We start from the raw sequence: 15,776 nt of genomic DNA on the forward strand, positions 1-15,776 counted from the left end.
CAATTGCTGATTGAAATCTATTATAATCGTCTATTATGAGGAAGGATGATGTTTATAAATATAGATAATGATTCATTGGTAAGACAACTAGTTCTGGGATGTTAGTTAAGAACTAACTAAAGAATGAGTAGCTTACCTTGGTACTCTAAAAGTGTCTCTACGATAATGAAGAAACATGTGACACCAGGTGGGAGGCTAACTAATGCTCACTATTTGAACTATCTATAAAGTCTATTTGCCACAGTATTAAACTCAATGGAATTGAAAAGCTAACAATCCAAATACTGAAATTATTTCACCAAAACTATAAGGCATATAAAAGCTTTGATATATCTATAAGTCAATGTTCAACAAAGTATAGCATATTCACTATAGTGATAGAAGAATTTAATATGGTATTCTATTGTCGTCCAAAAGTTGCCGAAGCCTAACAATTTTGTTCTTTGGTCTTGAAATTTTTTTTTTTTTAGTATTTTACCCTTATAATTTGTTTATTTTTAGTAATATACCCATAAAATATTACATTTATCCCCCTAAAATTACTATAAAAAAATACACTATTGCCCCCCCCCCCCCCCCCCCCCCCCCAAACCCCAAAATTCATTTTTGCTCCCCTTACCTTACATCCTAGCTCCGTCCCTGCATCCTCTCCTTATATGGAATCCCATCTATCTTCTAGAACACTTTACACAAATATCTACAACTATACAAACTCCTTATGCATGTAGAATTTTTTTTACACTCTATACATATTTACAAGCTATACAATATTGTATAATCTTCCAGACACTAGAAATCAATCTTTCTCATGCCATGCAGACTCCTTCTAAACGACTTGCTTGCGAGTCCAATAGGGGGTGCAACACAGCACATCAAAATCGTTCGTGCATACGAGGTGCAAATACGTGCATAACACATATAAAAACAAGTTGCTCTGATGGTCCTGTGCAACAGACACACCGAATATATTCTCCAAGATAGCCTAATTGGTAAGGACGCTACTATAAATTTGTATTAGGCAAAAGTGCAAAATACCTCCTTGAGGTTTACTCCATTTGCAAAATACCCCCCTGAGGTTTACTTCATCGAGCAAAATACCCCCTTGAAGTAAAAAAGTGAGCAACTTAGTCATAGTAGTTCTAAAATTGAGCACTTTGCCCCACTCTAGACGTCAGAATCCTCTTTCCGGTGATATGGTGATGCATGTGACTCAGACTTTTTAGCTAATTCCAAAATTACCCTTCAATATGACGATTTTACCCCTCCCCTATAAAAAAAGCTTTTGCATCCGAACTTTATACATGATCGAAGTCATACAGCTATATATACACACATATACATTTTTGTTTTTGTAATATTTGATTCAATTTCTGAGCTAAAATGGAGAAAATCTTCGCCAACTACGAGCTCAAAGCTTGTGGTATAGTTTAGGTCTCAAAGTGTGTTCCACTTTCTCTCTCTACTGGACCTATTTTTCTTCTCTCTCTAGAATGAGTTACAGGAGGATTATTGCGAGGAACTTGGATCTGGAGAGGAAGAGCAGGGGATTGAGGACGAAACAGGCGGGACGAGATCGTGCCGTGGAAGTTAGGCCGAAAAATCCAAGTTGCCGGGAAATTTATGATCTCCGGCACTAAACTTTCTTTCTTTATATCTATATCTATATCTATCTGTTATCCTGCACGGTCATCTAATAACCACTGGTCTTATGCTATATTTTGGAAGATCGCTTGCCAAAACACTAAGTTAGTGTCCTCTCATATTTTTTCTGATTATTGAAATTTGGATTTTTTTAATTTTTTTTTTATATGTGAATCTCTGTTTGGTCACTGAGAAAATGGAGGAAACCCCAATTATATAAATCCCTAGTTAGTTGCTCAAAACATGAAGGAAAATAAAAGATAATAGACAATCTGTTCTTCTTATTTTCAAAATTTGTGGGGCTAAGAAAATGGAAGGAGGGGGAGAAATTATAACATTTTCTGTGTCAATTATACTTGTTGTTTAGGTTTCTGAGAATGACATCTTCAACTGAGTAGAGCTCTTTATTTCCTAGGTCCTGACTCCTAAAACAAGGGAAAAGCCAAAGCCAAATTTTAATTTCATTTCTTTCCTTGCATTTTCTCTTTAACCAAACAGGCTTTCTTATTGAACTTTTTGATTCTCTGATTTTTCTTAGCTATGAGTAGAAATTTATGTGTTTGCCAACCGCGTGATTCATGGCGACTAATTCAAGGCACCATGGTTGACGATGATGGCAGCGGTGATCTAACAATGATATATAATGGAGTTTCGTGAGAATATAGAAAGAGAATACCAGTTGAGAGAGAGACAGTACAATGGAGAGAGAATGTGGGTTTGGGGTTTTATTGGAAATTAATATACCTGATTTTAATGAGGTGGCATGGTCTAATAAGGTTATATTTGTAAAAATAATGGGATGAAACTTAATCTTTAACCCTAAACTAATGTAACTAACCAACGATTAGTCAAACATGCCTTTAAAACTACTAAGGGGTATATACGATACTTTGCATTTTCATGTTTTTTGATTTTTCCTAAACTGATAATTATAGAGGGTATATATGTAATTGCACTTATACATATCACCGGAAAAGAGGATTCTGACTCCTGGAGGGGGGCAAAGTGCTCAATTTCAGAACTACTATGACTAAGTTGCTCACTTTTTTACTTCAAGGGGGTATTTTGCTCGAAAGAGTAAACCTTGGGGAGTATTTTGCACTTTTGCCTTTCCATTAAAAAAATATGTGGTCATTATGCCCTGTTTGGTCTGTGATATGCTTTTGGTGTCAATGTTATATTCTCATTATAATGGTCTTTTTTGAGTCCAAAACATGTTTGGGACGAGCTGTTATTATTTCAACAGTGTCAAAACATATCCATTTTTTGGCCCAAAACTAGAAACACTATTTAGGTATTTTAGGATGTTTTAGCACTGTTGGCCCACAACTATACACTGTAGCGGAGGCTCCATTTGTTGCAACTTATATCAATATTGCAACACGTATATAAAACAAAGGTGCAAACATTCCGACATTTTTAGGGTTTTCCTACAGAGAGTTTCTATAAAAATACCAGTGAGAACGATAACACCAAGCAACTAGATCTAAGGTTTCCAAAATACACTTATGATAGCTTTTTCAAAATAATCAAAACAAAATCTATAATTTCCTGAAAAAGATGTTTAAATTTCAAAAACTATCAAATTGAACAAAATAACCCTTTATATGTGGATTTCGAAGCACAAAACTGAAACAAATCAGTCAAAAACAAAGAGAAAATATTAACTTTATTCACAAAAACTAAAAGCAAATGGTTCAAATCTCGGTTATTCTTCAAATACAAAAGAAAAATAGCTTAAATCGATGATCGTTGATGGTCATATTGAGCAGAAAATGCATTGCGGCCATTATCCAAATGATACATCTTTTCCTTATATAGACATCCCATCTTCTAGAACACTTTACACAAATATTTACAATTATACAAATTCCCTATACATGTAAAATCTTCTTTACACCCTACACATATTTATAAGTTCTAAATTATAATAGAATCTTCTTTACACCTTTCTCATGCCATGCAGACTCCTCCTAAGCGACTTGCTTGCAAGTCCAATAAGGTGTGCAATGTAGCATATCAGAATCGTTCGTGCACAATACATGCAAGTGTGTGCACAACACGTATGGAAATAGGTTGCTCAGATGGTTCCGTGTAACGGACACACCGAATATATCCTCCTATATATCTTAATTGGTAAGGATGCTACTATAAATTTGCATGAAAAAAGATGTGGTCATTATGACCCTGCTTGGTATGTGAAATGCTTTTGGTGTCTCTGTTTCAAGCTCGTTATAATGGTTTTTTTGAGTTTAAAATATGTTTTGGGTGGGCTGTTATGATTTCAATAGTGTCAAAACATATCCAATTTTTGGCCCAAAACTTGAAACACCATTTAGGTGTTTTACGATGTTTTAGCACTTCTGGCCCAAAACCATACACTATAGCATAGGCTTCATTTGTTGCAACTTATATCAATATTGCAATACGTATATATAACAAAGTTGCAAACATTTCTCCATTTTTAGGGTTTTCCTACAGAGAGCTTCGACAAAAATACCAGTGAAAACGATAACACCAAGCAACTGGATCAAAGGTTTTCAAAATGCTCTTATGATATCTTTTTCAAAATAATCAAAACAAAATTTAGGATTTGCAGAAAAAGACGTTTAAATTTCAAAAAACTATCAAAATGAACAAAATCTCTATATGTGGATTTCGAAGTACAAAACTGAAACAAATCAATCAAAAATAGAGAGAAAATGTTTACTTTATTCACAGAAACTAAAAGTAAATGGCTTAAACCTCGACTGTTCTTCTAATACAAGAGAAAAATAGGTTGAATCGATGGTCGTTGATGGTCTTATTGAGCGAAAAACACACTACCGCGCATTGTCCAAATGATATATCCTCTTCTTATATAGACATTCCATCTATTTTCTAGAACATTTTACACAAATATCTACAGCTATACAAACTCCTTATGTGTGTAGAATCTTCTTTATACCCTATACATATCTATAAATTCTACAATATTGTAGAATCTTTCAGACACTAGAAATCAACCCTTCTTATGCCATGCAGACTCCTCCTAAGCGACTTGCTTGCAAGTCCAATAGAGGGTGCACCGCAGCACATCAGAACAGTTCGTGCACAATACGTGCAAGTGTGTGCATAACAATAATATGAATAAACTGTTCTAATGGTCCAGTACACCGGACATACTGTAATACCCCTAATTTTACAATGATATTCTTGGAATTTAATTTTTATTTCATTTATTAGTTAATCGCATTTTATTTGATTATGTGTCATTTTATTGACTTAATTGATTTATTTTTAATTACTTGTTTAAGTGTTTTAATTATTTAATTGAGTTATTTAATTGAAATTAATTATTTAAGTGTTTAATTAATTAGTTGTATTTTACTGTTTTAATTACCATATTTATTTAATTGATTTAATTAATTAATTCATTGTGTATTTATTTTCTTTATTGTGCCTTAGGATTTTTAGGTTTCAAGGTGTAGCTGACTTATGATTGAATCAGTTTCATTCTTAGATTAGAATTAGAATTAGGGTTGAGGGTTTATAAGTCTATATATATACATGTATACGTTCTGCCTAGGGTTGAAAACAAAACCTTATTTCCCGGAGTGAGAGGCAGAGAGAAACAGAGAGAAGGATTGGAGAGAAACATAGAGTAACCTTGGGTGATTAATAAAACAGTTCAAAGAGGAAGGCACAGGGTTGTTTCTGGGTTTGAACCAAAGCACTGGAGGAGTAGACTTGCAGTTTAGGACACAAACGTATCGTACAGAAACTGTGGAATTAGAGTTTCAAATCTGAAACTCAAAGGCAAGTTCTTTTCTTTCTCCTTCCCATTGGCTTGTGTTTTGTGCACCTAGATAGCCTCTAGGAGATTAATTGGACATTAATTGAACTATGCATGACCATTATATGTTATGCTTAATTATCTGTTATTGGTGAAATTTAATTTGAAATCATTATGACATGTGTAGTTTGTATCGTTTCTATTTTGGCATAAAATGGGCCACTATTTTAATATTGTTTTGAATCTTACTGCATCAAACCAAGGTCTAAATTAATTCCAGATGGAATTTAAGGTCTGTAAGTTCAATATAGAGGAAGCACAGTAAGGTTGGAATGGCCGGAGACGGAGAGGATGAACTGAAACAGAGCAGAAGGAGGCCGGACGCTCTCAGAGGAAGTGAGAGCCGGCTCCATAAAGTGGGAGCCGGCTCCCACCTATGTAGAGCCGGCTCCAAGGGCTCCAGGCTATAAGAGCCGAGCCTGCTCTAAACCTTGGGGCGCCAGTACCTTTACCAGCTCCACAGGTTCCACGGATTCAGGGACAAACATATCCGGCTTTACCGACACCGCCGCAGCCTCAGGGATAGGCACCGCAGCAGTTACATTATGTCAAGGTGTACAACCCCATGCCATAGGATATGCAGGCACCTTAGGCTGTCGAGGGTAAATTTCCTATTCATGGTTTACTTGGACGTGTTTTATTTGATACGGGTGTTACACACTCATTTGTAACTAGATCGTTCATTGCTTTGTCTGGGATGACGACTCGGGTATGTAGTAGACCTCATGGTATTTCTACACCGTTAGGCTATACAACCATTCTTCATGAGAGTGATGGGCCTGTGACACTAGATATTAGTAGACTCAGATTTCTAGCCAATCTTTTGGTCCTGGACATGCACACTTATGATGTGATACTTGGGATGGATTGGTTATCACATTACCATACCCAAGTTGATTGTTATGATAGGTCAGTTGTTTTCACCATACCTGGTCAGGACATGTACGTCGTTGTTATGCCGCGTTCTAGCGGGGTCACTAGCACCTATTTGTTTCATATGGAGGAGGAAACGGATGAGGGGACTGCTATATCATTGGATAACATACCAATTATACAGGATTTCCCAGATGTATTTCAGGAGATTCCAGAGTTGCCCCCTAGTCGCGAGATCGACTTTGTGATAGACTTAGCTCCAGGCACTACGCCTATTGCTAGGGCACCGTATAGGATGGCACCAGTGGAGATGCGAGAGCTGAAGGATCAAATACTCAGCCAGGGTTTTATTCGTAGGAGTACTTCACCCTAGGGAGCACCAGTTCTATTTGTGAAGAAGAAGGATGGTTCACTTCAGCTGTGTATAGATTACAGGGAGTTGAATAAGGTTACCATTCGTAACAAGTACCCTTTACCCAGGATTGATGATCTTTTTGATCAGTTGAGGGGAGTTACTTATTTCTCTAAGATTGATATGCGGTCTGGATATCATCAACTTCGGGTTCAGGAGCATGATGTTCCGAGGATAGCGTTTCTCACTAGATATGGATCTTATGAGTTTCGTGTGATGACGTTCGGGTTAACTAATGCACCAGCGGTTTTCATGGATTTAATGAACAGAGTCTTCAGGGCTTGCTTGGATCAGTTTGTCATTGCCTTCATAGATGACATTTTGATTTTCTCGAGGTTAGAGGACGACCATGCTAGACATGTACGGATTGTGTTGCAGACACTTCGTGAGCACCAGTTGTATGCCAAGTTCGAGAAGTGTGAATTTTGGCAACGGGAGGTGAAGTTTTTGGGTCACGTGGTGTCAGAAAGGGGAATAGTGGTGGATTCGGCCAAGGTTTCAGCGGTGGTTGAGTGGGGACAGCCTACATCACCTACCGAGATTTGGAGTTTTCTCGGTTTGGCAGGATATTACAGGAGGTTCATCTAGGGGTTCTCAAAGATAGCGGGACCACTCACTCATTTGACTAAGAAGGGTGTACGGTTCGTGTGGGATGGACATTATCAGAAAGCTTTTGATGAGCTGAAGACTTAGTTGACTTGTGCACCGGTTTTGTCTACCCCACAGAGCGGAATAGAGTATCTGGTTTACACGGATGCTTCTTTGCAGGGTCTTGGATGTGTTTTGATGCAGGAGGAGTGACTGATTTCGTGTAGATCTTGGAAGCTTAAGCCTCACGAGCTTAATTATCCAACACATAATTTGGAGTTGGTAGTTGTGGTCTTTGCCTTACGTATTTGGAGGCATTATCTGTTGGGTGAGTCATTCAGATTATTTAGCGATCACAAGAGTCTGCAATATTTGTTCACTCAGCGGGAGCTGAATATGAGACAGCTCAGGTGGTTAGAGTTTGTAAAAGACTATCACTTTTCTATACAGTATCATCCAGGGAAAACGAATGTGGTGGCGGATGCACTCAGTCGCCGACCTGTTGGTAGCCTTTCTGCTCTATTCACTTCTGAGTGGAATGCTTTAAAAACAGTGGATAAGTTGTCGAATGCTTTCATGGCTTGTATGGTAGTTACATCTTCTATCATTCATAAGGTGTTAAAGGCACAACTCACGGATTAACAGTGCATGGACAAAGTTGTAGAGATAGCTTTTGGTGAGGTCCCATTTTACTATGTTGGGGCTGATGGAGGTTTGAGGTACAATGGACGGTTAGTGGTACCTTCTGCTGACGAGTTAAGGAAGGATGTGATGACGGAGACTCACCATTCTGAGTTTTCTGTTCATCCAGGAGGGGACAAGATGTATCAGGATATGAAGCAGCAGTTTTGGTGGGCAGGTATGAAAAAGGACATTGCTATATTTGTCTCACGATGTAGTACTTGTCAGATGGTCAAGATTGATCATCAGCGGCCGTCAGGAGCTCTACAGCCACTTCCGATACCGAAATGGAAATGAGAGAGCATTTCAATGGATTTTGTGAAGGGATTGCCTAATTCCTTTAAGGATCACAATTCCATTTGGGTCATTGTGGACAGATTGACGAAATTAGCTCATTTCTTGCCTATTCGCACTGACTTCACCTCAGAGCAATTGGCGAGACTTTACATTTCGAATATTGTAAAGCTGCATGGCATTCCATTGTCTATTATATCAGACAGGGATTCGATCTTTGTGTCAGGATTCTGGAAGAGTTTTCAGCAGGATTTGGGTACAGAGTTGCATCTTAGCACTACTTATCATCCTCAGACTGATGGACAGACTGAGAGGGTTAATCAGATCATGGAGGATATGCTTCGGTCGTGTGTTCTTGATTTCAAGGGCCATTGGGAGGATTATTTGCCACTTGTGGAGTTTGCATATAACAATAGTTTCCAGAAGACTATTGGGATGGCACCATTTGAGGCATTGTATAGCCGACCGTGTCGATCACCTGTTTGTTGGATAGAGGTTGGCGAGAGTAGATTATTGGGTCCTGAGTTCATCAAGGATACTTTTGAGAAGATTGCTCTTATTCGGGATTGCATGCGCACTGCTCAGAGTAGGTAGAAGAGCTATGCTGATCGTTGCACACGTGCTTTGGAGTTTCAGGTTGGGGATCAGGTTCTACTCAAAGTGTCTCCTATGAAAGGAGTCATGCGCTTTGGGAAGAAAGGGAAGTTGTCACCATGATTTATCGGTCCATTTATGATTACGGATCGAGTTGGAGCTGTTGCTTATCGGTTGGCACTTCCGGATAATTTGGATCGCGTACACAACGTATTCCATGTTTCCATGTTGCGGAAATTTCTGCGAGATGAGGATCAGTATTAGCAAATCGATGTTGGGGAGATTGAGTTGCAGCCGGATGTAACTTATTTGGAGCCATCGTGTCGTATTGTCGACCGGAGGGATCAAATCCTTCGTAACAAGGTTATTCCATTAGTTTGTGTTCAGTGGAGTCATCACAATAAGGCTGAGTCTACTTGGGAACGGGAGGATGTCATTCGCTCGCAATTTCCTGAAATACTGGAAGAAGGTAAGAGCGAACTCCAGGGACGGAATTCCTTTTGTTAGGGGGAAGAATGTAATACCCGTAATTTTACAAGGATATTCCTGGTATTTAATTTTTATTTCACTTATTAGTTAATTGATGAGCGCTGAAAAGTGCGTATTTAAACCCCTTAAGCTTAGGCATTCTAGTACCCTTATCTATATTACTTTACCGTCTTAGATTGATTTCGTGTTATTTCCATTTTCAAGCACTTATCCCAAAAATAAGCTGACTCAGCCAAATAAGAGTAGAAATGAAGCAATTCTGGGATGAATCAAAGAAAGGAGCCAAGTGGAAGCAAAAGGAAGAAAAAGATGGAATTCAACATCTTCGATCAATCTCAGATCAAGGTTTGATCGATCCAATATGATCGATCTCAGCACTTCAAGATGAATCAGAGCCATGATGACATTTTCAGAGATCTCAAAAGTTCGATCAATCCAACATCATTCTTCGATCGATCGAACTACCTTGTCCTTATCCAAATGATTGATCTTATCTAGTTGTACCACCCTACCAACCACTTTTGTCCTTTTCCCAAAAATATCTTCGAAATATCTCAAATTTGTTTTTATCCAAAAAGTGCCGCCATTAAGGATCGATCCAACTTCAGTTCGATAAATCTCAGCCATGTTTAATCGATCCAAGTCCAAGGTTCGATCGATCAAACTTCCTCCAATGCGAAAAAGTTAAATTGCCAACTCATTGAAAGCTGTCCTTATCCAATCATTGGGGAATATTTTGTGCACGACCCCAGCTCATTTTGTGTGTCACTTGACCTACCTATATATAGATATGATACACTTTTTGAGGGGGAGATGCTAGGAGACACTTAAATTGATTTATCACAATAGAGGCTATTCTTAGGGAGGAAAAAAGGAGGAGAAGGCTAGAGACATAAGCTTGGGAGCTCTTCATCAACCAAGGAGTAGATTACTTCCATGGAGTTTGCCCTTGAAGGTTGGAGAAGCACTACCATGAGTGGCTAGACATCCTCTTGAGACTAGAGTTAGTCCCAAACATGCTTTCTACATCTTGATTTTGTGTATTATTGAGGGATTAGTGTTGTAATACATGTTTTGACACTTATATATATATAGATCTTGTTTATTCAATGATTTATGTGGTTTAATGCTTCCAATTGATCATTTCATTCTGTTCATATGTCTATGTATGCTAGAATAGATGTTCATGTGTTTATCTCTATTTCTTGTGTTATTGATGCATGTTTATGTGTATTAATGTCATAGATCTAGAGATTGTTAAAACATTATGCTTAATGGAATGCTCTTGTAATTTTCTTGATGGTTCATGCTCATTTCTTGATGGATTGTGCCTTTCCCTTAGCTTAATTAGTTTAATTTCATGTCATTAGCTTAATTGTACTGTAGTGGTAGCATAGTTGTTAGATGGGAGGACAATCCATGCTTGTTATTTGATGTTCTATACTTTTGAATGCAAGTAGCATATGTCTCTAACCTTGTGATGTATTTGGCTTGTGAGCTTAATGAAAGGATTAATGACTTGCTAGATATATTGTGCTTTTCACATGCTATTTAGACAATATATACTTAATTGTTAGATATATTGTACTTTTCGCATGTTGCTTAGACAATATATACTTAATTGGTCATCCTTGCTAGTTGAATCAACCAAACACACACACACACATCAATATTGCAACACACATTTCCCTCATTAGTCACTTGTTAAGGGTGTAGAAAAGTATTGTTTAGTGGTGACCTCTAAACCCCAAGATCTCTCTCTCTTACTTACTCTTTATTGCATTCAATTATTTAGTTTAATTTGCTCTCTAGTTTAATCAACCAACCAACTATTTGTTTGATCACTCGACCTACTAACCCTAATAGTGATTCCACAACCAAATTCGACTCCAATCCCTTGGGACGATCCCTACTCACCCTAACTATATTTTTAGTGAAGGTAGTAGTGGCTTTTATAACTGTAAAACTTGGCCCTTGCCTTAATGCACACTCTCTAAGCTTGTGGTGTAGCGACGATCAATCACAAACCACCAAGTTTTTGGCGCCGTTGCCGGGGATTAGGCAACGTTGTATTTGTGGAATTCATTAGGAATTAATACTCTTTTGATCGTGTTTTTACTTTGTTTTTATTTTTCTTTTTATTACTTATTGTGTTTGTTCATCTTTGACAAGGAGCATTGAGCTAGGAAGCAAGTAAAGGAGCATTCAAGAAATAAGCTAGGCAAGTAAGGAAAAATGCTAAAAATTTAAAAAAATTTGCTAAGCTAACCTATAAATTTGGAGTTGAAGTGCTACAGGATCTTTGTGAGACTTTCTTTACTCAATCCCTTAGTTAAATCATCAGCCCGAGTGGAGGCTTATTTTTAAATTCTTAGATAAATCGTGAGCCCGCGTGGAGGCATTCTTAATTATTCTTTGCATCATTGTTGTTAAAGTATGGGAGTATGGGATCATTGTATGTGAAGGAAGTTTGTTGATTGTTGATTTGTTGCGAAGGAGGAGTGCTTCCTTGTTTTGTTGTGATTTGTGTGTGCTTGTAGTCTTGTATAGACCTTGTCATATCATTCATTCTAGGCATTCACATGAAAAATCTAGAGGGTAATCTTGGCTACTTAGACCCACGTTTCATGCAAAACCCACCTCTTAATCAACATGGCCCTGGAGTTCAAGCTCCAATTCCTCCAATGGTCCTTCGTGATCATTATAATCTTCATGCATACCATGCACCTACTTGCATTGTGTTGCCTAATTTTGAGGCTAATCAATATGAAATCAAGCCCGAGACCATTCAAATGTGTCAACTATTTTTATGGCTTAGATGAAGAGGAACCATATAGGCATCTTAATGAATTTCTTAAACTATGTTCCACCGTGAGGTACACGGATGTCCCGGAGGAAGTTCTTAAATTACTTCTATTCCCTTTCACGCTTAAAAATAAAGCAAAGCATTGGTTCAATACTTTAGGGGTAAATTCAATAACATCTTGGGCACAAATGCAAAATGAGTTTTAAAAAAAAATTTACCCTGTAAGTTTGACCAATGTAATGTGTGTTTTAATTAGAGAATTTTCTCAAAGGAAAGGAGAGTTGTTGCATGAGGCTTGGGAGAGATTGAATGACTTGCTAAAAAAGTGTCCACATCATGGTATTCCAAAATGGCAAGTTGTCTAATATTTCTATAAAAGCCTATCCGACATGCAAAAGGACACAGTTGATACCTCATGTGGAGGTTCGTATTTTGGAAAACATAAAGATGACATTTGGCACCTTTTTGAAAAAATGAGTGAAAACTCTTTGCACAAATATTACATTTCTCAGCTTGATCATGGTTTTAATAAAAAGGAAAAAAGAATAACAGTGTGTCAAATTGAAAGTTCAAGGGAAATTGTAACCGAGGTTAACACTCTTTCTCAAAAACTTGATTAATTCTTGTTGAATCAAAAGCTGGCTATCAATTCATCTCCTTTTCATCATACAACTCATCTTTGTGAGCCTTGCATGACATGTTCAAGTGTTTTGCATACTACTTTTGATTGTCCCCATGGACATGTTGTTAATGAACACTTTGAACAAGTTAATGCTACATTTGCTCACCCTTATTCAAATGCATATGTTCCATTGTGGAATGAAACGTAATACCCCTAAATTCAAAAGGATAATTCTGATATTTTTATTAATTGTTTTATTGCATTTTTAAATTGTTTAAGTGTGTATTTTCATTAATTGGTGTATTATTTGATTTTATCTGAATTTATTTGAACTACTTGATATTGTTTAATTTAATTGTTATTAGTTGATTTTATTTGAATTAAATGTTTTATTTTTAGTTTTAATTTAATTATTTTAATTGTTTATTTATTTATTTATGTTAATTGGTTTAATGTGTTTTAAATGCTTTAATTGTAACTTAGGGTTTTAGGTTTTATCATAGCCGACATTGTTATAACCTAGGATTACCTATGGGCCGAGTGATATCTGTATGGACTTAGGGTTTCTGTAGAGTCTATATATATATTGTTTATACGTTGATTTAGGGTTACAAATAAAAAAACCATATTCACCATAATCACGTATACAGTGTGATAGAGAGAAAACAGAGAGAAAGATTGAGAGGAAATACATAGTGAACTTGAGTGATTCAAGGAGGAGTTCGGGACTGAATTAGGAGCAGCAGAGGCTGTTTGATACAACCAAGGTAGCCAAAGAAGATAGAGACAACAGTTGGGGGTTTTTAAACCAAAGTCTTAAGGCAAGTTCTGTTCTATTTTATCCCTTTAGTCTGTGTTCTGTGCATGCTTAGGAAGACTCCAGGGATTAAACTAAGGCTTAATTATATCTATTATGCATGTTTAATCAGTAATTAAATTGATGGTATTAATCTGTTCTTGGTTGCTTTAAGAAAATTAACTTGTAACCTTGCTGCCACTGTGAATCAACTTGTGTTTCAATTTAAGTTTTGATTGTATATTATTGTTTGTTGACTAATCTGGGACTGAATTGGAACTCCAGAACAAGTGTTTAAAAACAGAATTTAATTGCACCAAATTTATCTGAATTAAATCTGTTGCAACTTGCTTAGGATTTGCTAACAGAGGTTCTGTAAACGGGGCTTTAAAACTTGTGTTCCTACACATGTTAGGATTAGAACTCAGTGGTTTAAACTTATTTAGTACTAAGATTGAACCTAGAATAAGAATTAGAACACACCACAGAGGCTCTGTAATCACCGGAGTTGAAGAAGATGAAGCTAGAACGGACGTAGACTGCAACAGAGAAGGAGCAGGCTCTAAAATCACCTTAGAGCCGGCTCAAAGAGGATGGAGCCAGCTCTATTAGGAAGATGGAGCCTGCTCAATGCTGAAGGAGCCAGCTCTAACCTAAATTTAGAGCAGGCTCAATGTTTTAATTGAGCCTGCTCTTTCTTGAATTGCCCAGAAACGAGTTTTAGGGGCTGTTTGGCTATACAGTGCTTTCTAAGGCTGTTTAAATGATACTGTGAGATGTAATTAAATGTTAGGGACTTAAATAAATGTTAAAAATATTTAATAAAATAATGGTTTAAGGGAAGGAGCAATGAACAGTTCAAATAATGGCTATACGTTGCACTGTTTTTGCTAGGTTTATATAACTGGAACTTGGCAAAGTTTTGTATATAATTCAATTATATATAACTCTATATTTTTACTGTGTTATAAGTATGGTAAATTAATTATATTTATCTATACTTAGTTGGATTTAAATTAATATTTAATTTGTTTAATTTGTATCAATTTATTGGCCGTTTTGGAGGATTTAAATGCTATGTCTTATTCTAGCTATTTAAACTGTTGGAGCATGATATTTAGGTTCTGTAGTGAATACCTAATATTGATATATGTATGAATTTATACCAATGCATATACTGGAGGATGGTTGTTGATTATATAGTGTTGTTTTAATAACTATGCTATATGGAGAATTTGTATGTACTGGTATGGGACGGTGACATACTAGGTATGGATTAGTCAAACACTAAATCCTACCTAATTTAAATTGAGGTATGGATTAACCCTACCATCACCTACTTGTGTCATATCAATCAAATAATTGAATGACTTAATATGGTCAGGATGGATTTGCTTTACATTTATCAAACCACTTTTCAGATGGTTGATATTTTGTAAAAGGAGGACACGGACTTTATATATTTATTATACGTGCCATGGTATGAGCTTGAGTCTCAGGACCATGGTTAGGGTGCGTATATTGCCTAGGATGGATAGCTGGACAGAGGTGTTGTTCCCTGGTAGGTCTAGATACACATGACCACAGTATGTGCGATTTGCATGGTATCTCTATTCAGGCTGAGACAGACCTTTTTGGACTAGTGAGCATCCTATAGTGTGTACTTATACATATATGGACTACTCTAGATATTGTTGAGTCTTTCTAGTATGTCTCTGCGTATCGGATTCCTGTTTGGATTGTAGTAGATCAGGACTTGCATGTGGGCCTGACCCACCCTTATATTTTTCAGGTACTCGTCAGTTCCAGGGTTAGAGTTTGTTCGTGCAGAGTAGATACAGACTTCTATTCTACCGACAACGTATGACTTCTTTCCAGATATTAGATATGGATTTTATCTTCAGTTTTACTTCCATGCATTTTGGGATTTTATTAGGGGTCCACTAGAGATGGATTCCCGAGTTGTAAACTTATGGAGTTTGGATTGTCAAGATTTAAATATTTATATTTGAGGATTTATTTTAGTTTCTTTCCGCTCATTATATTATTTCTTTAATCACTTAGTATTCCATGTTCATTTTTAAAATATTAATTGTTTGATATCCCTCGGATTTGGGCCTGGGCCTGATCAACCCGTGTCTCGGA

This window comes from Cornus florida, unplaced genomic scaffold, assembly GCF_030987335.1.
Source record: "Cornus florida cultivar Cherokee Brave unplaced genomic scaffold, ASM3098733v1 CherokeeBrave_3.0.0_Hap2_Chr07, whole genome shotgun sequence".
Lineage (NCBI taxonomy): Eukaryota > Viridiplantae > Streptophyta > Magnoliopsida > Cornales > Cornaceae > Cornus > Cornus florida.